Genomic DNA, 16564 nt, shown 5'->3' with positions numbered 1-16564 from the left:
ACTATGACTAGAACAGTTGTTTACACATTGTTTTTTATCCATAATATGAGCAAGAAATTTCATATACTCTTCAACAATGACTTCTATTACATGTTAAATATTTTTAGATGTGAGATGATTGTATTTAAAATTCTTTGATTCTTATTGTAGTAAGAGATGAAGAGGGACACTATATCATACTTAAAGGATCTATCAAAGAAGAGGACTTAACAATCATCAATATATATACCCTGAATGCTGCCAAATATATCAATCAATTAATAACAAAAGTTAAGACATACTTAGATAATAATACACTTATACTTGGTGACTTCACTTGATAGGTCTTCTAAGCACAACATCTCCAAAGAAACAAGAGGTTTAAATTATACACTTGACCAGATGTATTTCACAGATATTTAGGGAACTTTATATCCAAACGCAACTGAATACACATTCTTCTCAAGTGCACATGGAACTTTCTCCAGAATAGACCACATATTGGGTCACAAATCGAGTCTGAAGTGAACCAAAAGATTGGGATCGTCCCCTGCATATTCTCAGACCATAATGCCTTGAAATTAGAACTAAATCACAAGAAGTAGTTTGGAAGGATTTCAAACAGGGGGAGGTTAAGGACCATCCTGCTAAAAGATGAAAGGGTCAACCAGAAAATTAAGGAAGAATTAAAAAGACTCATGGAAACTAATGAGAACGGAGATACAACCATCCAAAATCTTTGGGATAGAGCAAAAGCAGTCCTGAGGGGCAAATACATCACAATACAAGCATCCCTCCAAAAACTGGAAAGAACTCAAATACAAAAGCTAACCTTACACCTAAAGGAGAAAAAACAGCAAATAGATCCTACACCCAGCAGAAGAAGAGAGTTAATTAAGATTTGAGCAGAACTCAACGAAATCGAGACCAGAAGAACTGTGGAATAGATCAACAAAACCAGGAGTTGGTTCTTTGAAAGAAATAATAAGATACATAAACCATTAGCCAGCCTTATTAAAAAGAAGAGAGAAAGAAGACTCAATAAAATCATGAATGAGAAAGGAGAGATCACTACCAACACCAAGAAAATGCAAACGTTTTTAAAAACACATTATGAACAGCTATACGTCAATAAATTAGGCAATCTAGAAGAAATGGACACATTTCTGGAAAGCCACAAACTACCAAAACTGGAACTGGAAGAAATAGAAAACCTGAACAGGCCAATAACCAGGGAGGAAATTGAAGCAGTCATCAAAAACCTCCCAAGACACAAAAGTCCAGGGCCAGATGGCTTCCCAGGGGATTCTATCAAACGTTTAAAGAAGAAACCATACCTATTCGACTAAAGCTGTTGGGAAAGATACATAGAGATGGAATACTTCCAAACTCATTCTATGAGGCCAGCATCACCTTAATTCCAAAACCAAAGACCCCATCAAAAAGGAGAATTATAGACCAATATCCCTGATGAACATGGATGCAAAAATTCTCAAGAAGATATTAGCCAATAGGATACAACAGTACATTAAGAAGATTATTCACCATGACCAAGTAGGATTTATCCCCAGGATGCAAGGCTGGTTCAACACTCGTAAAACAATCAGTGTGATTTATCATATCAGCAAGAGAAAAACCAAGAACCATATGATCCTCTCAAGAGATGGAGAGAAAGCATTTGACAAAATACAGCATCCATTTCTGATCAAAACTCTTCAGAGTGTAGGGATAGAGGGAACATTCCTCCACATCTTAAAAGCCATCTACGAAAAGCACACAGCAAATATCATTCTCAATGGGGAAGCACTGGGAGCCTTTCCCCTAAGATCAGGAACAAGACAGGGATGTCCACTCTCACCACTGCTATTCAACATAGTACTAGAAGTCCTAGCCTCAGCAATCAGACAACAAAAAGAAATAAAAGGCATTCAAATTGGCAAAGAAGAAGTCAAACTCTCCCTTTGGCTGATGACATGATACTCTACATAGAAAACCCAAAAGCCTCCACCCCAAGATTGCTAGAACTCATACAGCAATTTGGCAGTGTGGCAGGATGCAAAAGCAATGCCCAGAAATCAGTGGCATTTCTCTACACTAGCAATGAGACTGAAGAAAGAGAAATTAAGGAGTCAATCTCATTTACAATTGCACTGAAAAGCATGATATCTAGGAATAAACCTAAGCAAAGGGGTAAAGGATCTATACCCTAAAAACTGCGGAACACTTCTGAAAGAAATTGAGGAAGACACAAAGAGATGGAAAAATACTCCATGCTCATGGATCAGAAGAATTAATATAGTGAAAATGTCAATGTTACCCAGGGCAATTTACACGTTTAATGTAATCCCTATCAAAATACCATGGACTTTCTTCAGAGTTAGAACAAATTATTTTAAGATTTGTGTGGAATCAGAAAAGACCCCGAATAGCCAGGGGAATTTTACAAAAGAAAACCATATCTGGGGGCAGCACAATGCTAGATTTCAGGTTGTACTACAAAGCTGTGGTCATCAAGACAGTGTGGTACTTGCACAAAAACAGACACATAGATCAATGGAACAGAATAGAGAACCCAGAAGTGGACCCTGAACTTTATGGTCAACTAATATTCGATAAAAGAGGAAAGACTATCCACTGGAAAAAAAATAGTGAAAGGGATAAAGGAGAAAGGAGAAAAAATGAGTTGGAAATATCAGAAAGGGAGACAGAACATGAAAGACTCCTAACTCTGGGAAACAAATTAGGGATGGTGGAAGGGGAGGTGGGCGGGCGGTGGGGGTGACTGGGTGGCGGGCACTGAGGTGGGCACTTGATGGGATGAGCCCTGGGTGTTATTCTATATATTTGCAAATTGAACACCATAAAAATTAATGTATTAAAAATAAATAAAAACAAATGCAGAAAAAAATAAATAACATTATTCTTCGATTCTTACATGAATTTCATTGACCACTTTCATGTATCATCAGTGAATTTCTAATGTGTTTAGAGAGACACCCTTGATATAATACATGATTTTACAGTGAGTGTGCTGGGGAAATTTTGACACAAATATCAGGAACAATTATTTCTGTACTACTTCATCAAAATTGTGAGCTTAATCATTCTTTTCATCACATGGTCAAATGAATATCCATTATGAATTCTTATAAGTCTTTATAACTAAATATTCCACTAGGAAAATTTTGTTTCACAACTTCTCTAATTTTCTATATACTTTGTAGACTAGTTGTAGAATTAGAATTCCATGGATTATCATCACCAATTAAGTGCTCCCTTATTTGGAATGAAACAAAACTCCTGATAAAACACACATTTTATAGCAAATTTAGTTTCTCTTATGTCTTTGAGTAAGACAAACAAATGGTAATTTTAGAGTTTTCATTCCTGTGAATGTTTTAGGGTGTATTTTAATTAGATTGATGACACAGTCACGGGAAGTAGAATAACTCTTTTTTTTTCTTACTGGGGACAATGTTCTAGACATAGAGTAAAGGATTTAGGTAGATGGTATATGAAACAGTTTTTATTTTTTTAAATTTTTATTTATTTATGATAGTCACACAGAGAGAGAGAGAGAGAGGCAGAGACACAGGCAGAGGGAGAAGCAGGCTCCATGCCCCGGGAGCCCGATGTGGGACTCGATCCCGGGTCTCCAGGATCACGCCCTGGGCCAAAGGCAGGCGCCAAACCGCTGTGCCACCCAGGGATCCCCCATGAAACACTTTTTAAATAAAAAAATAAATATCCCATTCTTGGTATTCAAAATAGATTTCACTAGCCAATATATATTCAGCCAATTTTATATGTATTTAAAGGTGGATTACATAGTCATAATGAGTGACACTGAGGGAAATATTTGGGGAAACTTTGACACCAGTGTCTTCTACATAAAAAATGACTTCATATGCTTCTCTACTTTAAGGAGTAATTATAATTTTCTTTTCATGTAGGTTATCATCTGCATATCTATAGTTAATTCCTTGTAGCCTGTTAATTGTAAATATTTGATCAAGAAGTTTTTTCTTTTTTAACTTCCCTAACTTCCCCCTTGGAATTGCTTGAAATTGTTCCTGCCACTTCATGGGAAGTTCTAATGTTACTTATTAGTACAAATTTCCTCATCTGGAAATGATCAGAACACTGATTTCCAAAGGTAACATTACAGTTTTAATAAATTTATTTTTCATGGACCACTCTTATTTATTTTTTTAAGTTTTTATTTAAATTCCAGTTAGTTAACATATAGTATAATATGAGTTTCAGGTGTACAATATAGTAATTCACCAGTTCCATACAATACCCATTGCTCACCACAGCAAGTGCACTCTTTTTTTTAAAACTAGTTAATAATACAACTGGTTGTACAAAAGTCTGTGAAACCAACCAGTGTGAGGTTTAATGTGGAGTCGGGAGGCCGGGTGGCTCAGTGGTTAATTGCCTGCCTTTGGCCCACGGAGTGATCCTGGAGTCTCAGGATTGAGTCCTACATCGGGCTTCCTGCATGGAGCCTGCTTCTCCCTCTACCTATGACTCTGCCTCTCTCTGTATGTTTCTCATGAAAAAATAAATAAAATATTTAAAAAATAATAATTTTTGGAATCACATCTTAGGCTTCTGTCTCATTTATTTCCAGGAATAATATCAGAAAAAAAACCCTAGTAGAGTTAGTATATTTTATGTGCAGGTACATGATGAACCATCCAGTCTTTTCCATGATTGACAAATGGACATATATACATCTCATATGTCCCTACTTTTACTTTATTTTCAGAGGTCAATATGAACTAAAACCTTGATTTCATATGAATAAAAAAATTATCCCTTTTTCTTGAGGTGATAAGGAAGAAAGTATTGCAAATAATTGTATCATCTAATCCTCAAGAGCCAGTAGGAATTCTACCATCTGTAAGCCTTTTGTCCTGAAGATACTGACATTTCTCTTAACATGCTATAGCAGTCCAATTACAATAAGACTCTGGCTGGGCTAGTCAGCCATGAGGCCAGATCATTATCTATGATGACTGGTTTCCATGAGTAAATACTATGAGTTAGTGTGTCCCAGGGCGAAATAATCTGAAGTACTCAGTGCTGCCACATCTGTCAGGATCAATATTTTTTAAAACATTTTATTTATTTATTTATTTATTTGTTTATTTATTTATTTAAGACAGAGCGAGAGAGAGAGAGAGAGGCAGAGACACAGGCAGAGGGAGAAGCAGGCTCCATGCAGGGAGCCTGACATATGAGACCCAATCCTAGGTCTCCAGGATCACGCCCTGGCTGAAGGTGGTGTTACCGCTGAGCCACCCAGGCTGCCCAGGATCAATATTTTTTTTTAAGAAATGTGCCTGGATCAATGATTCTCATTGTAATCTGAGCAAAATGAGTGACAAAGTGACTTCTGTGAACTGAGGTCCAGCAAAGAGATCATGCTAGGAAAAATGTGGAGGAGGGTTTAGTTTGGTCAGCTGATATGACTAATAGGGGATACAGTAATTGAATTTTATCTTGATTGCATATATTAAGGTAATGAATCCTACAAAATACCAATTTCTGATTTAGGGATGACATGGCAAATCTTTGAGTGCTTGGCTGGCAGGATGCATACATTCATAGTAACCACACCCTGGAGAACCAGAACATAAGGAGAGAGACCAATGGTAAATGGTTATGCCTACCTTTAAGGCATTCATACATTTTTCTTACATGCAAAAATCTTTAGAGTAAGAAACAGTTGATTGAGACCAACTAGGTAATTAATGTAAAGGATATGAATCTTTACTTATTTATCTCTTAAGTAAAAGAAACATAGAAATTAAAGAGTAGTTTCTAATCAAAATGTCTTAAAGTATATTTTAATTTCCTTGCTGGTGAACTCATAAGATTTAGAACACTATTTTTCCCCTGTCACCTAAACAGAAATGCTCTAGGCATTTGAGCTATGGACCCAAGTGGATGCTGAACTAAACATTTTCAATTGTAATATTATTATATTTCCAATTCTTGGTGTTTTAGGTAGATTTGATAGACTAATATTCATATTTTGTTAGTGGGGTTCATAGTTAGTGTTGAAGGGGAGATCCTAGTTCAACATCCAATGCTGATGGAGGCCGTTTGAAGAATCTTTGAGACCAAGATCTTGTTTCAAGTAGTGAACATAATTTTTCTTGTTATTTAGAGAGTCAAATGAATACCTTTGGTTTATTTCTTATAGCTTTTTATTAGTAAACTTTCCATTATAGTGGTTTGGTTTGTCAAGTTTCCTAATTTCTTGGTATATTTTGTAGATTAGAAGTGATATTGGAATTGGTTGGAATTTCTACCACTGCTCCAATGAACTACTGATTTTGTCATTGTTATCAGTTCTTTTCTATGGGAATAATCAACAGTGCACTCCAGAGTTAACATTGCAACTTTAAAAAATTATTATTTAGATTATTTCTATTATATATCTTTGGCAAACAAGATTACACATTATTTTGAATAGTCTCTTAATCCAAACAATGTGAGGCCTTTATATTCTAGGTCATCTGAGGTTTCTATGTACTTTTCCCACAGAATTTGTATGCTTCCTCTTTTAAATAACATCAGAAGAGCCTACTTGAAAATATTATTATGATATACTTATACATAATCAATATCTTGTATTGTGCATGATACAGATGGACATGTATAATTCTCATATTTCCACAATTTTATTCTATGCTAACATCAACATGGACTAAGATCTTGGTTTCATATAAAAGCTTTAATTTCTTCCCTTTAAGACATAAAATGACGGAGAGTTTTGGGAAGAATTCTGTATCCCCTCCTCATGGGCCAATGGGAAATTTTACACTGGTAAGCATTTTTTCCTGAAGATTGTAACATTCCTCTCAAGGAATTATAACACTCTAATGACAAGATTTTGGCTAAGCTAGTCAGCCATAGGCTGAGTTCTTGACTGTAGTGACTAGTCTCCATAATTGAATAGTATGGTTCAGTGTATCCTAGTGAGACAGAATCCTGAGTGCTCAATGTCTGCCATATATTCAGGATTAAAACTCCTTTTGCAAATGTAGTTCGATCAATGTGGTTTCAAAAATGGGTCTTATCGAAATCTGAACAAAATGAATGACAAAGTCATTTCTGTAAGCTAAGGTCCAGCACAAGGATGTGAATGCTAGGCAAAAAAATGTGAATGAGAATTCAATTTGGTCAGCAAGTGGTACCAAACAAAAAGGACTGTGGCATTGGAAAACTAGCATGTTGGCAAATACTAGAAGTGTATTATACTGAGGCTATAAATAACCATTGTGGAATGACATGGCAACTTGACTGGTGGCCTTCATTTTTTTTTTAATAGGAAGTTCTTTATTGTAGGAAGTCTGGGTGCCTTTTTTTTTTATTATTGGAGTTCAATTTGCCAACATACAGAATATCATCCAGTGCTCATCCCATCAAGTGCCCCCCTCAGTGCCCATCACCCAGTCACCCCAACCCCCTGCCCACCTCCCTTTCCATCACCCCTTGTTCGTTTCCCAGAGTTAGGAGACTTCTCATGTTCTGTCTCCCTCTCTGATATTTCCAACTCATTTTCTCTCCTTTCCCCTTTATTCCCTTTCATTATTTTTTATATTCCCCAAATTAATGAGACCATATAATGTTTGTCCTTCTCTGATTGACTTATTTCACTCAGCATAATACCCTCCAGTTCCATCCACGTCAAAGCAAATGGTGGGTATGTGTCGTTTCTAATGGCTGAGTAATAGTCCATTTATACATATACCACATCTTCTTTATCCAGTCATTTTTTGATGGACACCGAGGCTCCTTCCACAGTTTGGCTATTGTGGACATTGCTGCTAGAACCATCGGTGTGCAGGTGTCCCTGGCGTTTCACTGCATCTGTATTTTTGGGGTAAATCCCCAGCAGTGCAATTGCTGGGTCGTAGGGCAGATCTATTTTTAACTCTTTGAGGAACCTCCACACAGTTTTCCAGAGTGGCCGCACCATTTCACATACCCACCAACAGTGCAAGAGGGTTCCCCTTTATCCACATCACCTCCTACATTTGTTGCATCCTGCCTTGTTAATTTTCCCCATTCTCACCAGTGGGAAGTGGTATATCATTGTGGTTAAAAGCCATCTATGAAAAGCCCACAGCAAATATCATTCTTAATGGGGAAGCACTGGGAGCCTTTCCCCTAAGATCAGGAACCAGACAGGGATGTCCACTCTCACCACTGCTATTCAACATAGTATTAGAAGTCCTAGCCTCAGCAATCAGGAAACAAAAAGAAATAAAAGGCATTCACATTGGCAAAGAAGAAGTCAAACTCTTCCTCTTCACAGAGGGAAGAGGGCCTTCATACACCCACAGCAAACAGACTGGAGAACTGGCACATGAGTGGTGAACACTGTGGGAAATGGTTGCGCTTATTCTTGAGCCATTCACATCATTTCCTTAATCACAGAAATTTGTGAGATCCTACTCGAAAATAGTATTATTATATACTTATGGTATTCAACAGTCAGAAATAAATCAGTTTTTGCTTGTCATTTATCTCTTACATATAAGAAGTGTGGGGAAATTGAAGAGTAAGTAGATCATATTTATTGGGTGATCTTATTATGTGTTTTAATTTGTTTGCTAGCTCAGTTTCAAGATTAGAACTTTTTCTTTCTTGTCACTTAGGGAGAAATTTTCTAGATATTTGATGTTGATTTAAATTAGATATTTAATTAAACATTTTAACATAAAATGATCAAAGTTCCAATTCTTGTAATTTTATGTTGATGTGATTGTTTAACACTCATATTCCATCAATGGGTTTATGTGTATAAACCTAAGTTACAATTTTAGCGAGTAATGCTGGGGGGAGGTGGGCTTTGCATCAACTTTGAGACCAAGGTCATAGAAAATTTGATTTTTATACTACTTTTTTTTCTGAGGATAAAGCATAATTTTTAAAATTAGATACATAGTCACGGGAGTATCTATGGTTAATTCTTTAAATATCTATTATTAGTAAGCACTCAACTGGAAAGGTTTTGTTTCACAACTTTTAAATTTTCCTCTATGTTTTTGTGGGATGGAAGCGATTTTTTGAATTGTGTGGAATATTCATCACCATAGCAAAGAAGTGCTGATTTTGTTGGATTTTTTTTCTGTTCCTTTTCTCTGGAATGGAACAAAATAATGCACTCCAAGTTTAATAACCAATTTTAAATAAATATACTTTTATGGCTTACTTTTTTATATTTTTCTGTAGTCAAGTAGATAATTGGTTTGGTGAAATATCTGTTAATCCAAACAGTGTGAGCTATTAATTATCTAGTGAGCTATCCAATATTTTGTCTTTTTTATTTCCAGGATTGTTATGGCTTCTGTCTTGGAATAACAACAGAAACATCCTAATAAAGTAATATGAATTCATTTGATGTAAAGTTATATCATAATCCCTTCTGTGTTGTGCATGTTTGTCAAATAGACATATATACATCACATTTTCCATATTTTACTCTATTTCCATAGGTTAATATGAACCACTAGTTGGGCCTCATGTGAATTTATTCCTTTTTCTTGAAGGAATTCCAGTAGGAATTGCGACATCAATAAGCATTTTGTCCTGAAAATACTAGAATTCCTGTTAGGACATTCTAACATTCATACGACAGTGAAACTGTACTAATCAATTGTGGAGCTGAGTCATTGACTGATGACTCCATGTCACCATGTCTCCATGATTAAATAGTATGGATCAGTGTGTCCCAGGGACACAGAACCTGGAATGCTTACTTAGTGTCTGCCATATATCTTAGGATCTAAATCCCTTTTATAAATGTGACTGAATCAATGATTAACTTATTGCAAGATACATCCATGAAGGCAAGAGAAACAAAAGCAAAAATGAACTATTGGGACTTCATCAAGATAAGAAGCTTTTGCACAGTAAAATAAACAGTCGACAAAACTAAAAGACAACCTACAGAATGGGAGAAGATATTTGCAAATGACATATCAGATAAAGGACTAGTATCCAAGATCTATAAAGAACTTATTAAACTCAACAGCAAAGAAACAAACAATCCAAACAGGAAATGGGCAAAAGACATGAACGGAAATCTCACATAGGAAGACATAGACATGACCAACAAGCACATGAGGAAATGCTCCGCATCACTTGCCATCAGGGAAATACAAATCAAAACCACAATGAGATACCACCTCACACCAGTGAGAATGGGGAAAATTAACAAGGCAGGAAACAACAAATGTTGGAGGGTATTTGGAGAAAGGGGAACCCTCTTGCACTGTTGGTGGGAATGTGAATTGGTACAGCCACTCTGGAAAATTGTGTGGAGGTTCCTCAAAGTTAAAAATAGATGTGCCCTACGACCCATCAATTGCACTGCTGGGGATTTACCTCAAAGATACAGATGCAATGAACTGCCGGGACACCTGCATCCCGATGTTTCTAGCAGCAATGTCCACAATAGCCAAGCTGTGGAAGGAGCCTCAGTGTCCATAGAAAGATGAATGGATAAAGAAGAGGTGATATATATATATATATATATATATATATATATATATATATACACACAAACACACAATGGAATATTATTCAGCCATTAGAAATGACAAATACCCACTATTTGCTTCGATGTGGATGGAACTGGAGAGTATTATGCTGAGTGAAATAAGTCAATTGGTGAAAGACAAACATTATAGGGTCTCATTCATTTGGGGAAGATAAAAAATAGTGAAAGGGAGTAAAGGGGAAAGGAGAAAAAATGGGTTGGAAATATCAGATAGGGAGACAGAACATGAGAGACTCCTAACTCTGGGAAATGAACTATGGGTGGTAGAAATGAGGTGAGCGGGGGTTTGGGGTGACTGGGTGACGGGAACTGAGGGGGCTACTTGATGGGATGAGCACTGAGTTTATTCTATATGTTGGCAAATTGAACACCAATAAAAAATAAATTTATAAAAAGAATAAAAAATAAAAATGATTATCACTGGAATCTGAAAAAAGTGACAGAATCAGTTCTGTGAGCTAAAATCTGCCAAAAGACCTTATGAGGCAAAAAATATGGGTAAAGTTCAGTTATTCAGGTAGTCGTACCAACCAGATATGTGGTATTTGAAACCTTAACTTAATTATATACATTAAGAGAAATGAATTGTAGACATATATAAATATCTGAATTAGGAATGATGTGGTAATTCTTTGAGTGTTTGGCTGGCAGCATGCATACACTTAATCAAACACTGGGGAAACAGCACATGGGTATTTGAGACTGATGAGTTATATGTTTGTCTACCCTTAGGTTGTTAATGGGATTTCCTTAGATGCTGCAATCTTGTGAGTTAGGCTTAGTCCAATGAGGTTGATTAGAGAATTCAAAACATATTAAAAGTCATCAGATACTAATTAGCTTTTGGATAAAGGAAATATAGTGGAGACTGAATAATGGTTTATATTTATGGACTATCTCAGAGAGTGTTTTAATTCACTTGTTAATCCAGTCACAGTAATTCATACTGTGTTTTTTCTTGTCACCCAAGAGAAATTTTCTAGGCATTTGTGCAATGGATTCAAATATATACTGCACTAAATATTTTTAACTGTGAAATTATTACATTTCTAAATCTTGAAATTGTATTGGTTAATATTCATATTCCTTCAGTCTATTTCATTTCTGCTTAAAGGAAGATCCTAATTTTAATGAATGTTGCTAAGTATTCTTTGGAGAAATTTTGACTAAGTCTTAAAACAAATGATTTTCCATACCATTATATTTCATGAAAAAAGTATATTTTTTTCTTGTCATATAGGTGGTCATAATTGCTTTATAACCCCTTACAGTAAACATTGAATTAGAAAGTTTTTCTTCCTTAGCTCCTCTGACTGTCCCTGTGGTTTATAGGTTGGAAATAAGATTGCAGTTGCATGGAATTCTTGCCACATCCCAAGAATAGCTGATTTTGTCACATTTACCAGCTCCCTTATCTGTGAAGAAACAATGATGTACTCACAAGGTAATACCTATTTTTTATAAACTTTTTCCTGGGTTATGTTTATTATTTATTTAGGTAATCAGGAATTAATTAGTGTTATATGGAGTCTGTCAATTTAAACAGTGTGAAGCTTTAATAATCTAGTGATTTTTTTCCAGAATCTTTGTACTTTCTCAGTTGATGCCTCATACAAATATTAGGCACAGTAATGATGGCAAGGTCATTTCTCATGAGTGTGGCAGAGAAAAGTTTGTTCATACTAAGAAGTATGCTTACCCAAATGCCACTAGTACTTAGCGATGTATCCTTGTGAATACCACCCTAAAAATAGAATGAGAAGTATTTTATGTAAGAGGGCTCAGTGTCTGACATTTAGGTACACTCTAAACCCCTCTAATCATGTCATACTTGTGCTTATGTGAGTCCTGCATGCATTATTGTGGCCACACTATGGAACTGGATGTAGCATAACCTTAAGTGTCTGCAAATTGCCCTGTGCCTGAGCTCAAGCAGATTAAGTGCTGCAAGTGACTTTTAGACAACCGTTTTTTTTTTTTTTATTCCCCATAATGGTTTTTTGTGATTTTCTCTCCAAATCACTGGATCATCTTTGAGGATAAAGTATTTCTGAGGTTGAATTATCAGAAATATATGTACATTGTTGTGATTGAATTTTTCACCAGACCAACATTTTCCTGGAACTTTAAGCATACTCAGATACTCTGATTGCTTGTTTAATTTGTCTGGCGGAAAATGTTGGACAAAATTTACTCTGATGGAGACTAGAAATTAACACAATATTGTTGGGAGAACATTGGAAACATTCTAGGAGATCAATATGTTGGCTTATTTAATAAGAGATATGTATTGAATCCTCCCATCTTGTGCCTCTGGCAGGCAAATGAACATTTTTATTTCTCATCTTTCACATTTTTACCTATTTACACAGGTCAAGGATAAGACACAAGAAAATGTGTATTCCTTACTCTTGAGATATGACATGAAGGAAAGGCCCATTCTCAAGAGCCAGTAGAAATTCTCTTATAATTCTCAGTAAGCATTTGTCCTTAAAATATTGATCTTTCTTCTAGGGATTATATAATACTCCAGTTACCATAAGGCACTCTATGATAATCAGCTAGGAAATCTGAATCATTTATGTAGGGGCTGATCTCCATGACTGAATAGGGTGAATAACTATGTCCCAGAGTGATGAATTCCAGAGTGTTTAGTTTCTCTCATTTCCTCAGGTACACAGTATCCTATTTTAGTGACTCATGTATATTGAGGATGATTGTAATTGACCTCATTGAAAAATCTGAACAAAATAAGTTACACAATCACTTCTGTGCAACTGAGGCCCAGCAAAGATATCCATCATAAACAAAATATGTACAAGGAGGAGATCCATGTTTCCCTTTGTCCAGTACCAGCAAGAACTGCAGTATTAGAAAACTAAGCTGCTGAATTCTTTTTTTTTTTAAACACAAACTTAAGATAAATTTAATTGAAGAAAATGTTCATTACAGAAATTAACAATGCTTACCATTCTTTAAACACCATATACATTATTAATATATACTATATATTTCCAATCAACTCCATTCTTAGGCTCAATTTAAGAAACACAATTGTAACAAGCTGCTGAATTCTTAAGATGGTAGAGAAGTAGGGGGATTCTGTGCTTGCCTCGTCCTTCAAGCACAGATAGATATCAGATAATTCTGAACACCCAATAAGTCCATCTGAGGACTGAGACAACACACTGCAAATCTAGAGAGAAAAATAGCCACACTATGGAAGGTTGGAGCTATGGAGAGTTGACTTGGGGGAGAAAAGAATTGCAGGTGCTACAGAGGGGAAGGAGCCCTGAACACAGAAAGAGGGGAGAGAGGAAGAGAGAGAGAGAGAGAGAGAGAGGAAGAGAGAGAAAACGCAGCATGCGGGGAACTGCACAAGAAAAACTTTTCCCCAAAACCAGACTGGGAAAAGAAGAGGGGCTTATTATTAGAAGATTTTGCAAGCAACCTAGCTGAAAGTCTGAAGTTTTAAAAGTCCATGCCATCACCAGGATCATGCTTGGCAGGCTAGCAGTGCTCCTGTGGTAAGCAGGGTTAGAGGCCCTAGAGCAGATAGCATCTAAAGATCTCTGTCACACTAGGAGAGGCAGTTCCCCTTCTTGGAGTGCATTTGGGAAACATAGCACTGCCTCTCAGGACAAAAAAGATGGTGAGCACTATTTATTAAGCAGCCCTGTTACTTAGCATAGCAGAAGAGGCATCAGTTGAAGGAAACTAACCTGGAAGCCAGCTTATGTCTGTGCTTTACCATAAACTCAGCCCCTGTGTAGTCATGCAACTACTTTTCTGGAACAAATGGCACCAGCCACAGCGCAGCAAGACCCTAACCCAGAGGATCAGTGTGAGTTTTAGCCATGCTAAGTCCCTAAAATTTGTAGTTTTGAAACCCATGCCTGAGATAAAACACAGGAGCACTGTGCTGCCAGGCAGACAGATGGCTCAGACACAGACACTTTCTGATGGAAGCCAGGGACACAAGAGGAGAAAATTTTTCTTCTCTGAGTGCTTTCTGAACAGCTGAAAGTGCAAACTCCCCTCACTGGGGACAAGAGAGTAGGGTGACAACATTTTCCCCAAAACCCATCATCACACACAGACTACAATGAGCAGCATAGCACCAGTGGAATTTGGAGTTACTTACACCGATGTCCAGGCTACTGTGCCCTGTAGGTTCATCTTTTTTTTAAAGGGACAATGGGAAGAGGGAGAGAATCTTAAGCAGACTCCACATCCAGCACAGAACCCAATGCAGAGCTTGATCTCATGATACTGAGATCATGACCTGAACCAAAATTAACAGTCAGTTGCTTGACCAACTGAGCTACCAAGGTGTTCCTGCAGTTTAATCTTTACTAGGGCAAGTCTGCCTGGAAATGAGCACTGGGTATTATATATAAGTGATGAATCACTGGATTCTACTCCTGAAACTACTATATTATATGTTAACTGTCTTGAATTTAAATACAAACTTGCAGGGAGAAAAAAGAATATAAAGGAAAAAGGAGAGGTAAAGAGTTTCCCAGACAAACAAAAACTAAAGGAGTTTGAGACCACTAAACCAGCCCTGCAAGAAATATTAAAGGGGACACTTTGAGTGGGAAAGAAAGACTAAAAGCAAGAAAGAGGGCAGCGCAGGTGGCTCAGCGGTTTAGCGACACTTTCAGTCCCTGCATGGAGCCTGCTTCTCCCTCTGTCTGTGTCTCTGCCTCTCTCTTTCTGTGTCTCTCATGAATAAATAAATAAATAAATAAAATCTTTTAAAAAATGAAAGCAACAAAGACTATAAAGGAACACAGAAAATCTCCAGAAACATGAACTTCATAGTTAATACAATGGTACTAAATCTATATATCAAAAATCACCTTGAATCTAAATGGACTAAAGATTCCAATCAAAAGACATAGAGTACCTGAATGGATAAAAAGATAAGATTTATCTATATGCTCCTTACAAGAGACTCACTTTAGACCTAATGAAAGGGTTAACCAGGAAATTAAAGAAGTAATAAAAAAATACATGGAAGCAAATGTAAATGAAAACATGACAGTCTAAAACCTTTGGAAAGCAGCAAAGGCATTTATAAGAGGGAAGAATATGGCAATACAGGCCCACCTCAAGAAGCAAGAAAAGTCTCAAATACACAACCCAAACTTACCACTAAGGGAATTAGGAAAAGAAGAGCAAATAAAGCCTAAAAGCAGCAGAAGAAGGGAAATAATAAAGATTAGAGTAGAAATAAATGACATAGAAACAACAACCAAAAATCAGTAAATAGATTTTTTAAACTCATTATTTGAAAGAATTAATAAAATTAATAAACCCCTTGCCAGATTTATCAAAAAGAAAAGAGAAAGGACTCAAATAAAACTATGAGTGAAAGAGCAGAGATCATAACTAACCATAGATATATAGATGACCACAAGAGGAATATTATTAAAGATTATATGCCAATTAACTGGGAAACCTGGAAGAAATGAATACATTGCTAGAAATATACAAACTACCAAAACTGAAACAGGAAGAAGCACAACTTGAACAGAACCATAACCAGCAAAAAAATGGATCAATAATCAAAAATCTCCCAACAGGGGATCCCTGGGTGGCGCAGTGGTTTGGCGCTTGCCTTTGGCCCAGGGCGCGATCCTGGAGACCCGGGATCGAATCCCACATCAGGCTCCCGGTGCATGGAGCCTGCTTCTCCCTCTGCCTATGTCTCTGCCTCTCTCTCTCTCTCTCTGTGACTATCATAAAAAAAAAAAATCTCCCAACAAACAAAGACCTAGGAGCAGATGGATTGCCAGAGAAATCCTACCAGACATTTAAAGATGAGTTAATACCTTTTCTTCTCAAACTGTGCCAAAAAAATTGAAATGGAAGGAAAACGTCTAAACTCATTGTATGGGGCCAGCATTACCTTGATTCCAAAACCTTACAAAGACCCCACTAAAAGGGAGAATTACAGGCCAATATCCTTGATCAATATGGATGCAAAAC

General features: G+C 36.6%; 1 protein-coding gene across 6 annotated transcripts in view; it reads left to right on the top strand.

Moving 5' to 3' along the window:
- The window catches only part of LOC121489987, an 88679-nt gene that overhangs the window by 38487 nt on the left and 33628 nt on the right, over positions 1 to 16564 (top strand). For 5 of the 6 annotated variants that reach the window (XM_041753491.1, XM_041753498.1, XM_041753497.1 and 2 more), the window contains one exon: positions 11900 to 12011. The exons of the other annotated variant lie outside the window; for it this stretch is intronic. The gene's annotated coding sequence lies outside the window, so the exon portion shown is untranslated. The remainder of the gene's footprint in view (positions 1 to 11899; positions 12012 to 16564) is intronic. 6 annotated transcript variants of the gene reach the window in all.

Source organism: Vulpes lagopus, chromosome 4 (genome assembly GCF_018345385.1).
Source record: "Vulpes lagopus strain Blue_001 chromosome 4, ASM1834538v1, whole genome shotgun sequence".
NCBI classification, from domain to species: Eukaryota; Metazoa; Chordata; class Mammalia; order Carnivora; family Canidae; genus Vulpes; species Vulpes lagopus.
The sequence above is the reverse complement of the archived record's forward strand: the minus strand, read 5'-3'. Positions and strand labels throughout refer to the sequence as shown.